Genomic DNA, 21722 nt, shown 5'->3' on the forward strand with positions numbered 1-21722 from the left:
GTAGGGTTCAGCTTAAAAAAACTTGAAAATTGCTCGATCTGCAGTATATATTTTAATGACCATTCCACGTAATGTAATTAGAGTGCTGTAGTAATAGAAAATAACATTCATCCTAATGTAACTGTCCGAACTAACCACATGCACTGTGTTTATATTTTTCTTTCATAATCTTCAGTTCGATATTTCCTATTTTACCGTAGGTTTATCCAGCGACCATCCATGCTTTTGCATTTGTTGTAATGTCTCACAGCTGGCTCACTCGCTTCTTCTCTCTCTCTCCCCCTCTCTCTCTTTCTCTCATACTGACTCTGAAACAGGTTGATCAGACACAGCTACTTGCTACGTTTAGAGTGGGCCTTCTCTTCTCAGTGAGTATTTTTATGGTAATTTGACTGGCTAGGTGTGAAAATCTCCATAGCCGAGCTTGTCTTCAAGAGTTTTACATGTCCTTAGTTCCGCAGAAGAATGTTGATGAGCATGATGCTTGAGCGGTCGGTAAAGAGAAAGTGTGTGTGTGTGTGTGTGTGTGTGTGTGTGTGTGTGTGTGTGTGTGTGAGAGAGAGAGAGAGAGAGAGAGAGAGAGAGAGAGAGAGAGAGAGAGAAATTCCTTCACTGCTATATGGTATGTGTGTGAAAGGAGAGTCCCAGCATTAGTGCGGTTTAGAACCCATTGAATGTTGTGTTTTTAACAGTAAAGCAGCATTGCAGGATGTTTTCTATGACTTCCTGTGCATTTAACTTATCATTATATTTATTTGTTTGTTTGTTTTCTACAGTAATACAATTTTCTTCCTGAAAGTAATGAGCAGTTATTACATATAAGTTGTTCTGAATGGCACACTTGTGGAACACTTTGTAAATATACTTCTATAATGTTTTCACAAATTTTATGTGATATGTAGTTTACCGATTTATAAGTGCCACCATAATGTTACAAAGCATTTTCTTTTCCACTTGGATTGGATGTCAATTTACTCAATATTTAAGAATTGCTGTTCCATTATAAAACTGAAGCTTCCAGGCAATACAGGTAATTAATCAGGAATTTTGCGTCTCTGAATATTTTCTTAATTCAGCTCACCTTGAAATTGCAAATGGTGCCCTGCTGACAAAACACCTTTATCTCTTAGCAGGCTACTTAGGATTGTACATTTGAGCATAAAGCCTGCAGGTTTTAAACACACATGGTGGTGAATTAATTGCAGTTAAGCTGTATTTTGAAACTTAGGAAACTATAATTACCATTACAACATCATCTCCCTACTGGAACACTGATATTAGGAATGTATGCACTTGTAGGATATATGAATACATATGCAGAGGCTAGTTTTGCTTGTCTTTCTTTTCTTGATATTTTGTTTGATCACACCAGCGAGCAAAACATCAAAGTTTGTCCTGAAACCAGCTAGTCATTGCTCCACATTTAGCCATGTGGTTGACTCATATGGCCAGTGAAAATAAATATCTTCTCTAGAGGAAGAAAGTGAGCAGGTGTGTTCTGTAGCCCAAAGCTCTGACCCAGTGACACTCATGATGGGAAGCAGTGTTGGAGTGCTGGAATTCTCTTTGAGTTATGGGTCGCATTACTGCTGCAGACAATTGAATGTGAGGCACTGGTTAAACTGTACTGACAAAACCTGAGGCTAAAGAATCCCAGGGGTACAGCAATCACATAGCAGAGATTTAATCATGAAAAATGCCAGTTACTCTGGTGATGTATTTTGCTTTAAGCTTTGTTCATTGGCCCTCTGAATTACTCTAAAAGCATTGTGTCTCTCTGGACATGAAAGCCAAGTACTCTAACTTGTCTTTAGAAGGAGATCAATATACTTCTTGCCTTCATTGGTTTCAAGTTCTTTTTTTTATAGTTCTTAAGTGTGAGTACTATCAGCTTGACAGTGCTGCTTTATGTTGGATTAGATGAGTACTTTTATAATGTAGTTTTTAAAAAGGAAAAAATTGGATCAAATGCTCCCTTGACAAAATACCTTAAACGTTATACAATGCACTTTTTGCACATATGTATTTCATTCGATTTGTTTATTTGTTTATTCTTGCATGTGTCTCTGTCTCGGTTTACTTACTAAGACAGATCACTGTAAGTTAATGCCTATGAACAACATTTGGGATGATTAGGTTAGTTTTAGCCAATTGTGCAAGATTGCATTCTGCTCTGTCAAAACCCAATCAGAATCCGGTTGTAAAATAAAGAACAAACGAATCTCAGGCCATTACTATTATTTACAGTAATTTACCAGGCAGTAAACTGGTATAGATATGAAAAAAGAAATAAATATTGGCGTTATAAACCTTTTATTAAAGCCGACAATAATGTTACAGTAATTAAACCTTTTATTCAAGTTATTTAGATTCCTTCTATAAAGTAGAATTGCTGTAAAAGAGCCAAAAAGAGGGAGAGTATAGACCATCTCTCACTTTCACAGAGTGTGGCCAATTTATCTTTTGACTATCAGTCACAGTTGGCTGTGTAATGGTGGGGATTTGAGCTCACAATCTCCTGATGATAGGGTGAAAAGTTTTCTGCTGTGCCACAGTGGAGCCCTAATTGTATCCTTTTCTGACACAATGTCCTGACAGAAGGTCCTGAAGTATTGGAACAATTGTTGAAACGGACATTCTGACAGCAATATAGGAACCTGTGCATTACAGGCACGGAGAGTGTGTGAAACCTCAGCCTGAGCGCACACACAGCATTTTTATGTCTTCTGGAATGGGTTTCTAGCTGTATATTGTGGCAAGTTGTTAAAGAACAGTGATAATAGAGGTACGAACAAAGATAATAAAGCATCTTAAAGATTGGAAATGAACTTTTAATTTGGGGATATTGAATTGAAACAGGGTGATCTTAGAAGGCTGGGTGATTTGGCCAATGTATATGTTAGTTTATGGCAGCAAAAATCCATGACTGGCAACAAAAGGCGTTGTTCTTTTTTAGGTTTAGGATCAGTTTTTGGAAGAAACTGGATAACATAGGATACGTATTTGGATGCTTGTGTTCCGTTTGCACTACAAAGGACTCACTCCAGTTTCTCCAGTGCTGATTAGAATGCTAGCATCTCATTCTTGCCGACATCATAATTACTTTCTGTTTGTGTGAGTCTCTTCAGAAGCTCTGCAGATGTTGGAGAGGTAGAGGGACTGATGTAGCTTTGGTGCATTTTTTTTCTGAAAAGATTCTCAAGATAATAATATGTTGCATGGCATCTGAGAGCAGGTGATTGGGTAATTGTGGAGATGCATGCTCTGGATCACAAGGACTTCATCTTGGGTCTGGAGTTTGCTCTTTGATTTTAATGATAATCAGTGTTCAGGAATAATATGATCAGTGTCACAATTCTATGTGTCTCTTTCAGTTAGGTGAATACCTCTTACAAAAATTGTGTGTGGGCTTAATCTGTGTATTGAAAACTGGTACACAATGATGACAAAATTGTTGAGTGCCTGCTTTTTTTTCCTGAAAAGGCTCCCATTCCCCTCCCTACATAGACAAAACAAATTAGTCTGCTTTGGAATAGATCCTGCAATACTGGTAGTATCCATATTTTTTTTTTTTACTTGTGTTCTCATGGACCACAGTGGGGGATGAAGTTGACACTTGTGAGAGCAGCAGCTGGCTGCTTTTTCAGTCTTTCTTTGTATCTGTTGTGTGTGTCTCATTAAATGTGGATGGTGAACTAGCTGCAGATTGCCTGGTGATTGCTACTCTCTCTGTGTAGCAGTGAAGCCTCGGTCTGTAGATGAGGTGCGATTGACATTTCTCTCTGGCCCACCGCAGGGTGTCTGTAAGGATCCTGAACCCATTCAGACTGGCTCCCAAATCAAATCACTGTCGCTGCCACTGCCACCACTCACTGGCCCCATCAATTATTTAGCCCCAGCTCGAGTGAACCAAAAGGCTGAGGGAATTTGATTTTGCAGGCACCTCTGGCTAGTCAGACCTTTTGGCACTAGCTTGTGCAAAGCCACATTAAGCAGTAGTGATGTGCTATTTTCCTGTGGTGTTGTTTCCTTTGCTCTCCATCAAATCTTCTGTATCTAAAATCCATATAATTGATCATTTTTGGCTTATTTGTTCTTTGTATTTTAGATGCTTCCTTCTTCACTGGGCTTGATGCAAGCAGTGTCTAATGCACTTTTCCCCCCACATAGACCACTTATTTACTGAAAGATGAATTTATAGCAGTAGCTATTTTCCCCAAGTCCTACATTTTGCAGTGGTTTTAAAAGTAGCTTGGGGTTATCTTTGGTAATTAAAGTTTGATTTGATCAAAGTGCACTCTTTTTTTTTCTTGTTTGAATTTTAATTAGACAGGCCACTGGTCCCTGGTTCATTGCAAGGACATCTACCAAGTTTCTAATGAAATTCGAAAGCCTTTTAAATTCAATTTAGGGGATTTATTGGACAGCAGCAGCTTTTGGACAGTCCAGGGATAACCATCTTGTCTGCTGGCTACGTATCTCATGATGCCATTGAGACAAAGCGGCGGCAGCCACTTGGAGCTGTGGACCCGCTCTTGGCAGTGTCACCGTAGTAGCTTTTTCTCCCTTTGGCCCATTAATGTAGGCAGTTCAACAGCTTACTTGTGCCTCCAACTACCAATCACTGGTGCAGAGCTCTGGCAGTATATGCAGAATGCTATTTCATAATGATAAAGATCACATCTCTGCTCCAACTTGCAGGAAGATAGAATAATAAAAATACGCCTCCCACTCCCTTGTTCCTTGAAAATTAAGTGAAGTCTGTGCAGCAGAATCTATTTGCGAATATTCCTCTTGTGTGATATAATCTTTGCCATACATTTCTGGAGGTCAGAGCAGACACAGCAACAAGGTCGAGCAAGAGTTAATGTACTGATCCTCTGTTTGAAGAAGTTAAATGATTAATCACTTTAGAATGACAGCTATAATCAACCATTGGTATGAAAGGTCTGTCAGATTGAATTTAAAGCCGATTCAGATTAGGGCACTTCTATCCATGAATGAAGGGATTTACCTATCGTTGAGACTCCAAGTATTTATGCATGACTGATTTATGCACACCTTTTGCTGTTTGAGGTTCTGACTCCGTTTTTTTCCCCATTGCATTCCCCTTGTAAACTCCATGGCTCAAAGATTTAATTTAAGGCACTTGTCCACTGCACCCTGTGTCGCTCTGCTTATGAATCATGTCAAATCGTGGCTCTGAAAGCTTTGATCAAAGAGATACAGTTCCATGCACCACACGAATTCTGCCCCTCCACTGAACGCTAATCCGGCTCTCAACCTGGCTCTCAACATAAGAGAGAACTTAAACAGCAGTCAAATGATAAAGCTATTAACCATAATATATGGATCAGCAATTTAAAACTATAAGGCAGCATCACCTGTTATTTACAGGAAAATGATCAACTCAAGCACCCAATTTGAAATGAACCCTAATTATATCACAAGAGGGTTTAGAGCCCTTTGTCATGTGAACTAAAAGCTTAGACAGAGTGGTAAGCCACAACTTAATGAGCTGTTTGCTGCCTGAACAAAACAAAAGCCATCAAACATCACACAAGATCCTGTTTAATTACTGGCCAAATCCACTTTCATTTCAGTCGTTGCATAATTGGTGAATTATTTAGCATGAACTTGCATGAAACATAACATTCCTCATAATTTCTAAATAATATGCTCATGTGTTTCACTTGCTTTTTCTTTTATTTTAACGTCTCTAAAAGACTAAGAGCTCTAAAGTAAGTTATGCTCAGTAAATGGACTGTATGACAATATTACATTTGGCTTATGTAGAAGCAGTTTATAGTTGAGGTAGTTGAGGGTTAAAGTCTTTGCTCTATAATCCATCTGTGCCAACTCGGTAGTGCTGGGACTCATAGCTGTCCGATCAGTAGCCAAAAGCTGTAACCACAGAGCTCCATATTCAACCCCTAAACTTCATCTGTCTCTTATTTTAATAGGTTTAATGTCTTTTCAGATCCACTGATAAACATAAAGTACATCCAGGTCCTTTACCATGACGGAGACTAGTAGCTTTCCTAAATTAGGCTTCTCTTTGTGGACATGGCATGGCATTAGCTGCAGACAGAAATGCCCTGCAAGGACTGATGAAGAAAGGAAGGTTAAGAATGGAAGACTATGAGATTTGAATATCTTAGCATTAAAATGCACAAAGCTGGAGCATGTCTGCAGGGGAGGCTTTGAAATTTCCTCCACCTCGACTCTTTTATCTCAACCCTCACGCTCTGCCTTGGGACCCGCAGGGCTCCCTGCTGTGAAAGGGGCTGCCATGTGCTTCTTCACACTGCTCACTTGCACATGCATACCCACACACACACTCATAATCACACATACATGTGTTGCCAAATTTTCCAGCAAAAAGAGGGTAAATATTAAATGTGAAATTGCTTTTTTTTTTTCCCCCTCTGTTCTTTTTATCCCAATCCTTTGACATTGTGCCTTTGAAACACAGGTCAATGTTAAATGGATACATCTTGTTGAGACTTATTACCAGACTCTAAAATAAGTTAACTTAGATATGAAGGTCAGTATAATGACTTTGCACAGGCTTGGTTTTTTTTGTGTACTACTTTTTAAGCTGAATAAAATTACTTTCCTGAACATTTGCAGTTCACTTATTCGAAGTCAATCTAAAGTAACATGGTTTCTATAGGTGCACCCATTAGAGGTAAGAATATAAAAACAACATTAAAGTTAGGCAAGCTTTCTTTACACAAATTAGATGAGTTTAAACATTAAGAGAAAATATTTGTCGAAACGACTCCATATCCTCTGCGTGTCTTCTCATACTTTCGCACCGAGTCAGATAGATGTAGTAAATACAATATAGTGGATTATTGTAATAGCCTGACCCCTGACTGGCAGTGAATACATTCCAGATGGGCCAATTTTTAAAGATCATTTACATTTGGAAATGTCCATGCACACCAGAGAATAACACATTCTCTATTATATGAGTCACTCGTGTCTGCGTAATAACCGTGTCTGACCTTCGCTGTACAACACTTTGTGTTGTGACTGCTGAAATACTAAATGATTTACATGCATATGTTGCTCCTCATTTGCTATTTCTGTTTTGTTTTTGTTTTTTTTTCTGGTTATTGTTGATTATGTGCAGTAATTCACTAGCAGTTTTATTCATTCTTCTATCTTGAAGTAACTGCTTTATCCTTGTCAGGGTCATGGTGGATCTGGAGCCTATCTTGGGAAGAGATGTAGGAATGAACCCTGGACGAACCTTGTGTTAATTATTATACAAGTTAAATTCAGCAAAGAGAACATTAACAAGACTGGTGAAAGATCTTTTACCTCCTTGATACATACCAACAATTATATATTGTCTCTATGATGTGACAGATGCCATGTGTAAATATTAAAGGCTTGTTGCAATATTTCGATTACATTTAGTAGCCAGAGTTTTACACGAGACACCATTATATGCAAAAAGAATAGTTTTGTAAAACACAAAACAATCCACTCATTTAAAAATAATGCATGTGGTGCTGCAACCCCATCAAAGTGTATTGCAATTTGCCAATGCTGAAAATAATTCGATATTTTATTAAATAATTAAATCATTTAAATAAACATCTATGACATAAAATATTAGATAATGTATTACTGTACTAATTGTTACATTTAATTGGTTTAAAGTTAGACATATACTAATAAGTCAAGGCCAAATAAAGGTAAATAATACACTCCAGTTGTCAGAAAAAGTTTTCATGCTGTTCTCCCTTTATTCCAGATATAGATGATTTGCTTTATTAAGCACTTCCAAACCCCCAATACCCCGTCCTGTTCACCCACAGCTCCACAGTTATAGCTCCTGGTAGCCTAGAAGGAATTGCTTTTTGCCCCACAATGTGTATGCGAAATGCTAAGAAAAGACCACACAAGCATTACTTTTTGCTTTACTTTTTTAAAAGTTTTAGTTGAAACCAAGGCTGTATTTAATGAGACCACTGCTGAGATTGAGACAAGCTTGAGTCAATACAGAAAACGTCTTGAGACCAAAATCCAACCTTTTTAGTTACAGCAAAACAATGTAATGCCCTTATTATTCTTACTGGCAAAATAACAGACAAAAAAGTAATGGAGTGAAAAGACAAATAACCCCTCCCACCAGTCAATTAGCAGGTGAAAAGCAAATTGAAAAATAAAAATAACAAAAAAGTTATTTTCTTATTTGCTGACATAGAAGGCATAATGGTATACGTGAAAGCAAAGAACACATCTAACCGCACCAGAGAGTGCAAAGTAAAAATGGCTAAATGAATTGTAGCACAGCAATTCTCCAGCCAGCAGCGATGTACAGAAATGTACAAAATTTTCAAATGTCATAAAATGCCAAAGAATATATATTACAACTGATAGACAAACTAAATCCTTTGGAAAAACAACCAAGCACACTTAGTAAACAAAACTCATATAACACCACAGTTTAGTTTTTATACCAGACATACATGAAGCTTTTTTTAGCGTTACCAGCTTAATTACAAATGGACCAGTCGATGTGCACACTTCCATTAACCACAGTAAAGCATGTGTCTATACTAGTGAAGCTTTTATGCCATCCCTATTTGTGGCATGATTTTAAGCGCCTTGTAAAGCAACCGAGTCTCCTGATTGCCTTTCCCACACTTTTTTGACATGGAGAGAAGGTGTCTCAGTCACGATGGGAACTTTTAAGTGAGGCACACAACTAAGCAGGCACTACGACTCTAGGAGCAGCGACCCCCCTTCACTTACTCTTTTCATCACCGCAAGACTGCGCTTTCATTTTTGCCCGGGATGTTCGCTGATCTCTCGCAGCTGACTGCATAAGAGATGGGAGTTAATGCTTGAGAGACACCAGCGCCAATGGCTAATAATAAGGAGGCCTCACTTCGTCAAGGGCTTTCAAGGAGAGAAGCTCCTTAATCTCGCACTTGCTGTTCCCCCTGCGAGATTAGATAGTTAAACACTATCAGCAGACCCATCCATCTTTTGTACAGTGCGTTACGAAAACAATGATATGTGACCTTCACTGCTGACGTGTAATTGAACACGTTATAGCTCGTCCTGGTAGAGTCGGACTTGCGTCGAGTTAAGCGAAACACACTGCGGTGTCTCTAAGCCTCTATCAGCTCAGCACTTTATCCTCTTGAGGTGTCTTTTATTGCCGCCTCTTCACGCCCATCTCGGGGTGGCTATTTTGCCAGCATCATGCATTCTGTTCTTAGAGTGCTCGAAGAAACAGAGTTTAGTTCAAAAAGAGCAGATTTTAGCATGTTTAGAAAGTTTGCTGAACACCAAACATATCGTCTCCTAGGAGCGATAAGTGCTCATTTTCCCACCACACAAACTCAAAGTAAATCAGAGTAGGTTTTTGCTGTTAGTGAGAAGGAGTACTGGGGATTCTTTCAGGGTTTGGTGGGAAAAGAGGCTGGAAATCCAGGCACTCTGCCCCTGTAGGATAATTCTCTTTCCTGAACTGTACTGAGTTGTTAATGAAAGACGTTTTACTGATTTTGCTGAAATACTTGTTTTGTCCAGAGTTTTTTTTTTTGTTCAAAGTCCAAAGACTGGAGCTCACATCTGCATCCAATGAGATCTCCTACAATCCTATTGTGTAAAAGTTAGCATCTGGTTGTCTACTGGCACTTTATTAAACATGTAAACATTTCATGTGATATTGTACTTTGTAAAATGTACAATATCACATGATATCACATGAATCACGTGTGATTCACGTGATCGTCTATTTTTTCTAATGACGCGAATAATACTGCACGTGGTCATAGGAGAACAAATGTGAAGGTGCATTTCAACATGGTATATGCAGCAATTGTTTATGTAGACTGAAGTTAATACCAAGCCATCATGTAAACAGCATGGGTTCATGCAAAAAAAATTACATTTTGGAATTGAATCCAGATGCCCAGTAGCGGAAAATGAATAACTCATTTGAAATAAAAATTATATTTAAAAAAATAAATGAATCACGTGAAAACAAGTATGTGAAAAAACTAAATGTGAAAAAAAATAAAATATGAAAATGCATAAATCATATAAAAATAAATGGTGTAAATAAATGTGAAAATATGTGAAAATCATGTGGAAAAACCTAATAGAGAATATAAATGATTAATGAAAAGTTATGTGAATGCAAATTAATGACGTAAAACAAATCAATTGAAACGTATTAATAGTGAGAACAATAGACATAAAAATAATCATGTGAAATTCACATGTATTGTGTATACGTGTGCAATCATATGTTCATATGATCGAGTTCATGTAACTTTTCTATAAGTACGGTCTACGTTGTCTGACTGCGATACCCAGTGCAAAAAAAAAAAAAAGTAATGTTATTCGTCTCTGTTCTTTACTTTTATAAAAGAATCTGTAAGCTGAGTGCATGGTACTGAATAGGAGCTCAGTTTAAACATCAAATTTGTCATGAGAGGATATTGAGAGTGTTTTTCCCCCTCACTTGTTTTTCCCCAATTGGCATTTGAAATAGGTTTTTTGATGGATTGTGGTGTTTTCCCTTGAAGGGTTAAGTGTTTGCTAACATATCCTGCAGCGTCAACACTAGACTTAGACTCATTAGCATAGGGATGTGTTGCCTAAAGAAACTGCTAGTGTTGTGAATTGTACTCGTCTGTACAAAACAAAAAAAAGGGACTTAATGAAGTATCCAGGTAGTGACATTAGCTTTTTTTTTTTTTTTTTTTTACAAAAAAGAAGAAAAAAGCTTCCTTAGAAACTACAAAGTTCTGTTTGTACTTGTGCTGTTTGACGCTTTGTAAAGGTCTTTCGAGGTAGAGTGGAACAAACACAGTGTACTAAGTGAGGGATATAAACTGTTATAATTGCGTTGTGATCTGCACCTGCATCAGTGCTGTGACAACAAATCATTAGATGGGCATTTTTTAAGGGCTTATTTGTTTCCTTAATAATAATGAAATCTACCAGAAACAGACATAATCCTTAAGTCTGTCTTTCTGAGGAAAAGCATCGTCCTCATTTAAATGAGCGGAAGTGTTTGTCCTGTGGAGGACATGGTAGCTGCTCTAATAAACCCCCTGTGCACTCCGTCTACCCCCATCCTCTCTCTGGTGTGTGCCCCCTCCCATCAAACCACATCTCTCCATTGATGTTCACATGCTCCTCAGAACTCGTCTCCTTGCCTGCCTGCACTGCTTTTCGTATCCCTTGGAGGACAGTAGGAGAGATGGGGGTGGTGAAGGGATTCAAATCACCCCACTTCACAGACATCAATGGAGACCTGAGGAGCCTGAAACTTCTTTGATTTTGCAAAGGACAGAGAAGTAAATAAAACAACTAGGTGAAAATAAAAGAAGCGAACGGAAGTTAACGCTTTTGGAGTGCTGGAGCTGCAGATTATTGCCCTTCAACACAATTCTTTTGTGTCTACTGATTTTGTGCTGGATAAAGAAAAACAGAACAGAGCAGATCGACAAACATTGGCGCTAGAGCTCTCATACATTAATCATTTGTCAACATTCAAGTCCAATTATGAGGTGTACTTTTTTAGTTGTAAATATCTTTATATAGATTTGGATATTTGTCACTCAATTATATAAGGTAGTTGTTCCTGAAAAGAGAACAAAATAGTGGAAACACTCACAAATGTTTCCTGACACTGTCTAGTCAATGAACACTGCCACCACTGCATTAGTATTCAGGGAAGGTCTGCGCACATGGCAATTTGCTAAAGAGCTTGCTAGGAGAAAAGAGTCAGCCCTTTCTCAGTTCACAATGCTTTCCCACATGCGGGAAATTCCCACTTCAGATGCACACTGTCGATCAAAGGTGTGATCTAATGGCCGCTGCTGGATTTTGGGAGCATGTTCAATCCTTGCTCACATACCAGATCAGCAAAGCTGAATAAAAAGCCTTCTTCTGTTAAAACCTGTATAAACACAGGGATTTACTCAAAAGTTATTTCACAAAAGATATAATAAACAATGTGTTTATTAATATGTATGTGTGTTCCATTATACTGCCATGGCAAAAGGGTTTTAGGGAAAAAAACAGCTTTTCTTGCTTAACACCTTTTTCTTCTGTTTTTTTTTCTCTCTCTCTCTTTCAAACCCCATACCTGCTTCTCACATCTGATAACTTGGGATTCTTTCTAATTTCATTTAAGTTCATTTGCACATTTTCAGCACTTTTAATTAGACGAGAGGAGGGGAGAAAAACTCTGAGAATGCAATAAACTCTGTGATTAAGATTCACAAGAGGCTGTCCCGGTGGATGCTGGTCTGAAGCACAACATGAACACTAAGCATTATCTGATCGCTTTACTGCGCTGATTGTTTTTTTTCTTCCCACTCTAGCCAGCTCTCCACTCCTGTGCCTGATTACAGATCGCACTTTCACTTGCCCAGCAGCTTCAGTTTCCAGACCCATTTGTCTGATGTATGTATCATCACTCACCAGAAGATACTGGAGCTTTATCAGGTTCAGTTCCGATGAGAGCCAGCTGTGGTTTGGGATCCAGGCACTGAGGGCTTCATGCACAGATTGCTGGCTAGCTTTGTAGCATGTAGCTGAGCTGGCCCTGGGCCAGACAGGTGGGCACTATCTGGGCTCTCCACTGTGCTTAGCCCAGGCAGCCTAGGCCTTTGGCACTCAACTGTGCCAGCTGTTTCCCTTGTGTAGATCTGCTGTCTTTCAGGCTTCCCTGTGTGCCCCTGCAGAGCTGCAAGATGGTCTCATTGTGTATTGCATTGTAGCTTCTGCAGTCACTCAGATCCTAATTTCAGATTACAGATGGACCTACTTGAATTGTTTTTATGCTATTTAAAGATTAACACATTTTTCCAAGACTGGGGGAATTCTTATATGGGTTAACTATTTCTACAAGTTTCATTGTGTCCCACACTAGTTTTGCTAATGATTTTGGACTTATTGACTGACACAAAACTAGCCAAGTGGTGTTTGTTTGCCAAAGTACCTTCATTATTTTAGTGAGACTTGAGAGATGCAAGAGGCATAATGCTGGTGTTTCAGAGGAAATTAGTCCATTTTAAGAAGTTGGCAGTAAGCAATACAAAACACCAGACTTGAAACAATAACAGCTCTCTAATTATCAGTACTATTTTGGGAGGAAAGAATTTTTAGCCATAAATGAGGAGAGGATTCAAACCTTAGTGTCCATATGGCCTCATTGAATTTGTCTTTACAATGCTAATAACTTGGAATAGCATTATTTGCAGCAAGTATAAGTTGAATAAAGGTTTCCTTCTAGTTATATATAATTTTGTCAGACCAAACAAGCTAAAGCATTTACCAAAGTTTACATTTACAGTAAAAAATGTTTCATTCAATTAATTTCTATTTGTATAGCACTTTTAACAATGGACATTGTCTCAAAGCAGCTTTACACAGATAATGTGATAAGAAAATTAATATATTTGTTCTTTATATGTGTAATTTGTCCCTAATGAAAAGCTGGTGGCAAATGCGGCAAGAATAAAACTCCCTGAGATGGCATAAGGAAGAAACCTTGAGAGAAACCAGACTCAAAAGGGAACCCATCCTTATCTGGGTGGCAACGAATGTCCATATGTCCATTTATTACAGCTAAATGATGTTGAGGTGTGCAGTGATAATGATCAAATGCAAACTGTAGTCCTGAGTCAGTGTAGCAGACTGTTGACATTAAGCAGAGTCCAAATCCATCCTCAAAGCTCCTGTGTTACTCTGTAATTTAATGGATCCCCAGGCCATAGATGTGAAACCATTCCCAGCTGCACAAAGTGGCCTACAATGAAAGAGAACACCATCCAGAGGCTGGCTGGGATGAAGCGGGAAGATCCGAGGAGAGGAGAAGGGCATGAACAGTGGTCACTGGTACCTTAGGAGCATGTTTAACTCCACTTAGAGAGAGAGAGAGAGAGAGAGAGAGAGAGAGAGAGAGAGAGAGTTTTACATTAAAAGTATGCACTGAAAGTTAACAGACATTCAAGTGTTTGTTGGAGAGTTTGATCTTCAAAAGAAAAGAGATTTGATGTTTGGCATCCTTGTGTTGTGTCCAACATGTATCTTAAATGGCAGTAGGTACCACTGGGAATTTGACTGCTTAGGACCCGCTTAGGACCTTACACCAGGAAGTCCTAACATCCGAAAGTATCAGTCACAGATTATCCAAGTGACCTCACTTCTGGTCTCCTGATATCATAAAGAAAAGATCTACATGGCTGATCAAGGTCCACCACATTTCCTGAGCACAGAGGCTGATCACCCAAAACTAATTTGGAAATCTGTTCTTGGAAAAGTGTCAAAAACGATGTAGAAGAAGCCATGTGAAAATATTATATGAACAGGAAAGGCAGTAGGGTTGAAAAAGAAAGCAACCCAAGCACTGAGCCTTGTAACACCAGTAGAGTGTCTGATGGAAATATTTTTTCATGAGACTCTCTTCTGGTAAGAAACAAACATTCTATTTTTAAACAATTACTCAAATTCTTTACATTATAAATCAAGTATATCAAGTATATTACTTGAATAGTTTTTGTTCATTCTATCTTGCAATTAACAGAATATTTAAACCCAAATTTGGTTGCCTTGACATGTTATGATTGTGGAAAAACATGCATGCTAAGAAATGTGACTTCCCGTTTCATGATGTCTGGGAAATAAGTTATTCAGTAGACAAGACTGACTTTCGAAATACTAGGAAATTGTAATTAGCTTAACTTTGTGGTTTAACTACTTTAATCTTTTATTGAGAGCATTGTAATAAAAGAATATTGATGGATCAAGTGCCTACCATTTTGCAAGCCTTCATTCACAAAAGTGATGTATAGATTTATTTCATCGATCCATGGTTCAGAAGTTATATTTCTATGTAAAAGCAAAAGCAAAATATGATCCCAGAATTGTTTTTGGGTCTGGACTCAAATATTCAGGCCAAGTGTGAAAACGAGCTTATTTTTACCAGGGTTTTTTAACCAGGATGAATTCAGACCTATTTCACATGTGCATATTATTAAAATGTCTGCATATGTGCATTTTTGAGAAAGTGGGGTGAAAACTCATTTTTAACTGAGTATCAAAGTGGGGATTTTTTTTCTACTGTGGTTTCTTTCATGTTAATAATTTTCTCCATCTCCGTCGCAAAAAAACAAGAACTAAGAGGGTAGAGAGAATAATGACGCTTCACCACACCACTGTTTCATTTACATAAATGATTATATTGCAATTTCACACTTATTTGCAAGGGCTTCTGTGGTTTTATTATGAAAGTCATATGTTATTCTGGTGGCGCTGCCCAAGCAATTTAGGGAGAGGAAGAGAAAAAAAGAAAGGGGGAGAGCGATAGAAATGAAAGGGCTTCATTTCTCTCACATATTGTCTGAATCTTGTGCCCTACATTGTAAATTTCTGTTTAACCCATTGCACAGATTGTAGAGCTTTGATGTTTTATTTTGGATTAATCACTTTTCTATTTGGAGCTCTTCTGATATCGCTGCGTAAGTGTAATTTGCATGTCATTAATCAAATTAGCATTGAGATAGGGAAATAGCTCGTGCAATGGACAAATAATAAAAACAAGATCGTGAAAACAAGATTGTTGTCAGCGTGGATTGTGTAAAAAACAACAAAAATATTCTTCTAGCCTTATTTAATCATGCTGCAGGTCTGTTAAACAGGTATGAAGGGGACAATGAACTGAAATAAGAACAGTACATTTCTTAGATTTGGACAGTGAACAAAAGAACGGGGCATCCAGAGAGTAGTGTTTCATTTATGTCATTTTTCATACCAATTTTCAATGATTTTAATACATGTAGTTTTAATCTATTTATTTCTTATCTGTTCATTGTTAAGCACTATTCAAATAAACTTAAATCTATTATAAAATACCTCTCATTTATAAGATCGTCTTGGTTTGCTTGATACTGTATGATAACACATTAATGAGTGCATAATTGCTGAACTATCATTCTGAAATGTTTGGAGTTTTGTGTGTGTTTTCTTCAAGGAACTGAAAGAGGGTATCCATGTAATTGCTGTCAAGCAAATTGTTGGTTTAGACGCATGCATCTCAAATACAGCAAAATCGTTGTATTGAGTGTGCATGTGTGTGCATGTGTGTGCATGTGTGCGTGTGTGTGTGTGTGTGCTTACGCTGCTTGTTTAACACGATCATTAGCTGACCTCCTACCATGTATCACCTCTGCAACCTGGCTTAACTGTCTACATAATCATATTGGCAAAGATTGCCTAACGGCTGTGTGTGTTTGGGTGTGTGTGTTTGTGAGGAGGGGGGGTTGCAGTTTGCTTTGAACAATGGCAGGGAAGGCCTGCTGAGATTAAAAGGTGGCGTCTGCTTTCCATTATTCATCTACTGCTCTGCATTTTGTTTTCAAATAAAAAATAAAGATGCATTGACCTCAAAGGCAAAATGAGGGAAAGGAGCAGGAGGACAAACCACCACAAGGAACAGATGTTGCATTTATGTATTTCATTATCAGCCTTGGAGATTCACAATGAGTTTCATCTCTCTCTCTCTCTCTCTCTCTCTCTCTCTCTCTCTCTCTCTCTCTCTCTCTCTTTCTTTCTCTAACATGTTAATCGAGTATGTATGTTATTCAGAAATGTGTGGCAATGCCAGGAGTGCAGTTGCATCATGGGGAGTCTCATTCCCTTGTTGCTTTACACAAAGGTGGACACACCTCTTCCAGAATAAAGCTGTGCGATGTCAGGCCTTATCTAAATGCTGGTGTCTACATGAGAAACGAGCGTCTGTCTCATATCATCCACTTGTAAGTAAGATGTCTGTAACCATCTCTAAGTGTTGCATCAGGCTTGTCTTTATTGAAGACCAAAAAAAAATCTCCACATCTCATGTCTCCAAACAGAGCAATTGAAACCTGACATGGCCATCAAATTCCTATTTCGTTTGACTTTTTTGTCTTGCTGTAATGAGTACTAGTAGTTAGTGTAGGAACTCAGGAGAGATTATTAAGTTTTTTCTCACCTTTTGCAGGAGAAGGAGAGAAAAAAAAGCAGGTGCATCGGATCTTATCTCTAAAGTCCTGACCAAGAACACTGTATGGTTATGAATGGGTTATTACCAACGTCGCCACATTTCAATGGAGGGTATTAATATCTGTCAAGCTCGCACACTCCAACTCTCTACTTCATTTATTCAGCTAGCCTTTAGATTTAATTATGTCTCCAGTGTTCCCCCAGCAAGCTTGCACCAATTACTCAATAAAACAATGAAGAATTCATTTACACCTGTTCTTAAATTGATTTTTTTCTGTGGCAAAAGTAAAAAAAAAAAAAGACATCACTACACATGATTATTAATGACAACTTATGCAGCATGTGTATAGATATATGGTTCTGTGTTGTACAAAAGGCAGCCATTGATTATACACGACAAACGGAGAACACTTTCACAGAGTGATCAGGGAGCTGCAGGAACACAAAACAGCTCTGTTGTGAGTTCTGTTGTGCGATTTATAATGATGTGGCTTAAAAACATTTAGACGCCACTGGTCATGATTGCACGTTCCTGTTTTAACAGTTTTTTTAATAGCACAATCATTTGGTATCATTTCCAAACATTTTCTTTGTTAGAAAAGGTTAGTAAAGAAAAAGGAGGAGAAGGAAACAAAGCAGGCTGGGGGAAAGCGTGGGAGACAAGGGTCCAGAATAATCCTTATTCCCAGTAGATAGGCAGTGCAAAGAAAATGGTGCCAGCATTAGCCCTGCAATCATTATCTTTATCCAAATCACTGAGATAGTATTTATGTAAAATATGTAAAATTTTGATCAAAGCAAGGCAAGCGCTAATAATAATGTGATCTGCCGCTATTGCCAATACACGTGTAAATTGATCAGAAAAAACTCAATAAAATAATAGCAGCATTCATTCAGGACACATTATTTATTTATAAAATAATGAAAGATTCTAAAACAGTAAAATTCTGATTTTTAATTTTTTTTTTAAACCAAGGGTGTCTTGAATTATCATTTAGTATCCTATTGGGAACCCAATCATTTTCACTTATTGTCTTTGCTTCATGTGACCCCCTTTTTAAAATAAAAATCCACCTCCTGCTCATTTGTGGCATTCGTGCTGTATATTCAACATGTCAGAATAGTAGTCATTAAGAAGTTTCAGTTCAGAGACTTTTTTTATTGGCTCAGTTATAGCATTTTACTGGTCTATTCCTCGGCCCAGGGGAGAGATTTAGCTTGACTGGGAAAATCTAATAATCTTTTTTTTTTTCCCCAAATAGATATCAGATAGAAACCACTGGACAACCTTTGTGTGCCTGTGTTGATGATACAATGCTGACCCTTGAGTCCAAGGCTAAATGTTTTGATTTAGAGTGTAGAGTAGAGCTTCTTGTTGTGCGCCCACACAAACTGGTAATATGTGGCTGTGGAGACTGAAAATGAGTTTGTAGGCATAACCTTAATCATTAAAAAAAAAAAGAGTTATTTCATCATTGATTGTTATATTCTCTACTATTGTTAATACCTAGTAATACCAAAGTCTCTATACTAATGCTTCTCTGTGCTTATTTATTTATTTGTATGTATGTATGTATGTATGTATGTATGTATGTATGTATTTAGCTTACAGAAATAACTAGTGTTCTGAATCCACTTTTGTCCCCGGCTTACCCTTTCAGTAATTAGGCTGAGGACTTCTTTGTTCTTAGTATTTGATGGATTTTGCTGCAAACAAATAGAGTCTGACTTGACATTAACACCAATAAGCTTCAAGTGTTTCCCCTTTACGCTCTCTTTTTATAACTCACTTTATTAACAAGCATTTATATTAAGATCTCTCATAATCTCTAAGTGGAGAAGGACATAATTATTCTTTTGTATTAATGATAACATCACAATAGAGGCTTGATTGTTTTCCCCACTCTACCTTTGTAGATGGCTGATATGAAGGATTAAGGCATTCAGGCTCATATGTATTCCAGCTGATAAGGAGGGAAAAAATGTGTAACAGTGGCACATAATCAAACCTTGTTTTGTGTCCATGAACTGCAGAAGTGATGGGGCTCTCAGGAGCCTTCAAAACTGTTCCTGGTTATTTATATGTGGAGTGGAGAAAAAAATGGCTTGTAGGGTTATTTATCCTTCATTCGATTTTCGATTTCCTTATCGGATTTCTGTTCATTGCCACACATTTATTTTTCTGCATCATGCAAATGTGTGCAGATTTATAAGAAGAGATAAAAGAAGAAGAAGAAGTGTGAGAGAGAGAGAGAGAGAGAGAGAGAGAGAGAGAGAGAGAGAGAGAGAGAATGTGGGAGAGAAAAAAAATTAGGTGTGAGCAAAGATCGTGCAGGTCAGTCAACTCTTGGTAGGGGGCTGTGCTATGAGCAGATGTATGGTGCCAATCTCACGCTAGTGGACATATGGGCCTGTTCCGAAACTTGTGCCAGGACTAGCACACTATAGTGGGTCCGTTCAGAGGGATGAAGTAAGAGAGAAAGATAGTCCATTCCTCCTCTCTCTCTCAACCTGGGCACGAAGCCAAAAACAGTGAAACCGGAAGGTTCTGGGGCTCAGCCTGGACCTGTGGACATGGCAGGGCCAAGGTTTCCTCTTTTCCTCGTCCCAAGTTATATTTACATCTCAATACCTGCTGGGTCCACCTGAGATGCAGGAATGTCCTCCACTCAGTCAGGGTTTCTTCACTAGGAGGAGTGCAAACAGACATCCACAGTCCTGCTGATAGGTGCTGTAACATTCTATGTGTCTGTATATCAGAAGAGTGTAAGGGAATGAACCAGTGACATGAGGAAAGCACCCGTGAGATTTCCATGATGCAATTTTCCCTTCATATCAGATGTAGGTGACTTATTTAAAGAGAAAGCTCTGCTGTTAGTCTACAGTAACACAGTGTGAGCATGTGTCAGAAAGCCTGCTTATGTGCGATAGCGGGATATGAGGTTGCGCCATTTCAATGTAGTAAGTATAGACCATCCCTGGATCATTGCTGCTTCCAAATGGAATCAAGTTGCTTTATACAACCCTGAGGTTCTGCTCCCACCACGGCTGGCTTTGAGTGTGTTCTCATCTCGTTCACAATACAGACTGTTATTTCATCTTCTCAGGATTCTGGGCTTATTCCTGCACAGCCACACCGGCCGCATGAGATCCCTCCATGCTTAAATATCTCAGAAGTTTCTCCTCTCCTCTCTTCTCCTCTCCTCTCCTCTCCTCTCCTCTCCTCTCCTCTCCTCTCCTCTCCTCTGCACTCCTCATTGTCAACATGCTGCTGTGTTTTCCCCTCCCTGTGGCTGTTCTTGAGTAGAATTGGAAATAATAACCTGAGTGAAAGGCTACTTCTGGAAAACCTCCCTGGATAAGAGACTGTGCTGGATATTGTATTATAGTGGTAGCTCATAGTTGTAACACTCTCAGCTGGAGCTGCCCATTAGCAAAAGTGCAGGAGAATCTCAAGTCCAGGACTGAGTTCTTTGTCATTTTAAATAGATGTCTTTAAAAGCTGTGAGTCCATTAAAAAAAAAGCGATTTTCTCACACTATTCCTCTTCTCTGCTGGGCTTGCTCCCACTTTTTACAGTTGCCATTTGACTAGACCTCATTGCTGCCTTAACAAGAGGTTTTATGGAGCTGGAAGATATTAAACACATAAAATTACTTTTAAGCACTACATCCACAATGTCAGAGAGAGAAGAAGGGAGGAGAGAGAAAGAAATATTAAAGAGGGAGTAAATAACCGGAAAGATAGAGAGACTGGGAAACAAAAAGACAAAGTATCTCAGAGGTTCCGAGAAAAAAAGAGCCAGGATCGGCAAAGAGATTATACGACAAAGTCATCATGCGATTTCATTCTAATTGGCAATTTGTGGTAGCTAGCCCCACCTTTGTTGCACGGATGAACACACTTTCAAGTAACACTCTGTTTTGACACATGCCTCCTGTCTTTTTCATCATCTGTGCAAGTCTACAGTCTATATTACAGACGGTGCTATTAAATTTTGATGAACTGCTTTCTGTCTGAACAGGATGGCAGCTGGCAGCTATCATCTATGTGAGTTTAAAGTTTCTTTTGACCTCATATATCATGCATACTGATGTAAAGATGCATCATTTTTTTCCACCTCCGAGCTATACAAGGCGACTGTAAATATGAAGATGCACAGATTGAAGGCTCATCCTAATACTCACTGTTTATGAAACGCATCTTCCCCATGACGCTCGATAGAACACAATGGTTCAAAATCACGCGAGCTTTCTCTTTCAGTTTAATCGTGTTCATTTTGTTTTTGTGGCTGCTCTTTCAGGTGAGTAATAAGTCAAATGGAGAGACGCAGCTGTGTGAAATGATCAGACAGACCTGTACAGAAAGCATAGGGATCGGAGTGCTGCTGTTGCTTTTCTAATAGAGACATCTTGTGGACATCTTTATGTGTTACAGCTGTAAAATACGGGTGTGCACACTTTGCTGTTGCTTCATTTTCTTCTATAAGTTCACGTTGCCATTGTTTTTATTCCCACAGCTAATTCACTCGCTGTAAAATTCTGGCCAGTTCATATTTGCTATTAGATTTATTCATCTCTATTATGTTGCCAGAAATGGATAATAGAAATTGACCTTTTCTATTTATATTATTATAGTATTAGAATTTGTGTTTGTGACAAATTCTCTTTTTAGAGGATTTATAG

The 21722-nt window shown here is 38.4% G+C and overlaps 1 protein-coding gene across 4 annotated transcripts in view; it reads left to right on the plus strand.

Annotated features, from left to right (window-relative positions):
- Nucleotides 1-21722, plus strand: part of rbfox3a (RNA binding fox-1 homolog 3a) — a 329833-nt gene that overhangs the window by 100194 nt on the left and 207917 nt on the right. For all 4 annotated transcript variants that reach the window (XM_046854387.1, XM_046854391.1, XM_046854384.1 and 1 more), the window contains exon 3: nt 318-368. The gene's annotated coding sequence lies outside the window, so the exon portion shown is untranslated. The remainder of the gene's footprint in view (nt 1-317; nt 369-21722) is intronic.

The sequence above is a fragment of the Silurus meridionalis genome, chromosome 7, assembly GCF_014805685.1.
Source record: "Silurus meridionalis isolate SWU-2019-XX chromosome 7, ASM1480568v1, whole genome shotgun sequence".
Taxonomy (NCBI): domain Eukaryota; kingdom Metazoa; phylum Chordata; class Actinopteri; order Siluriformes; family Siluridae; genus Silurus; species Silurus meridionalis.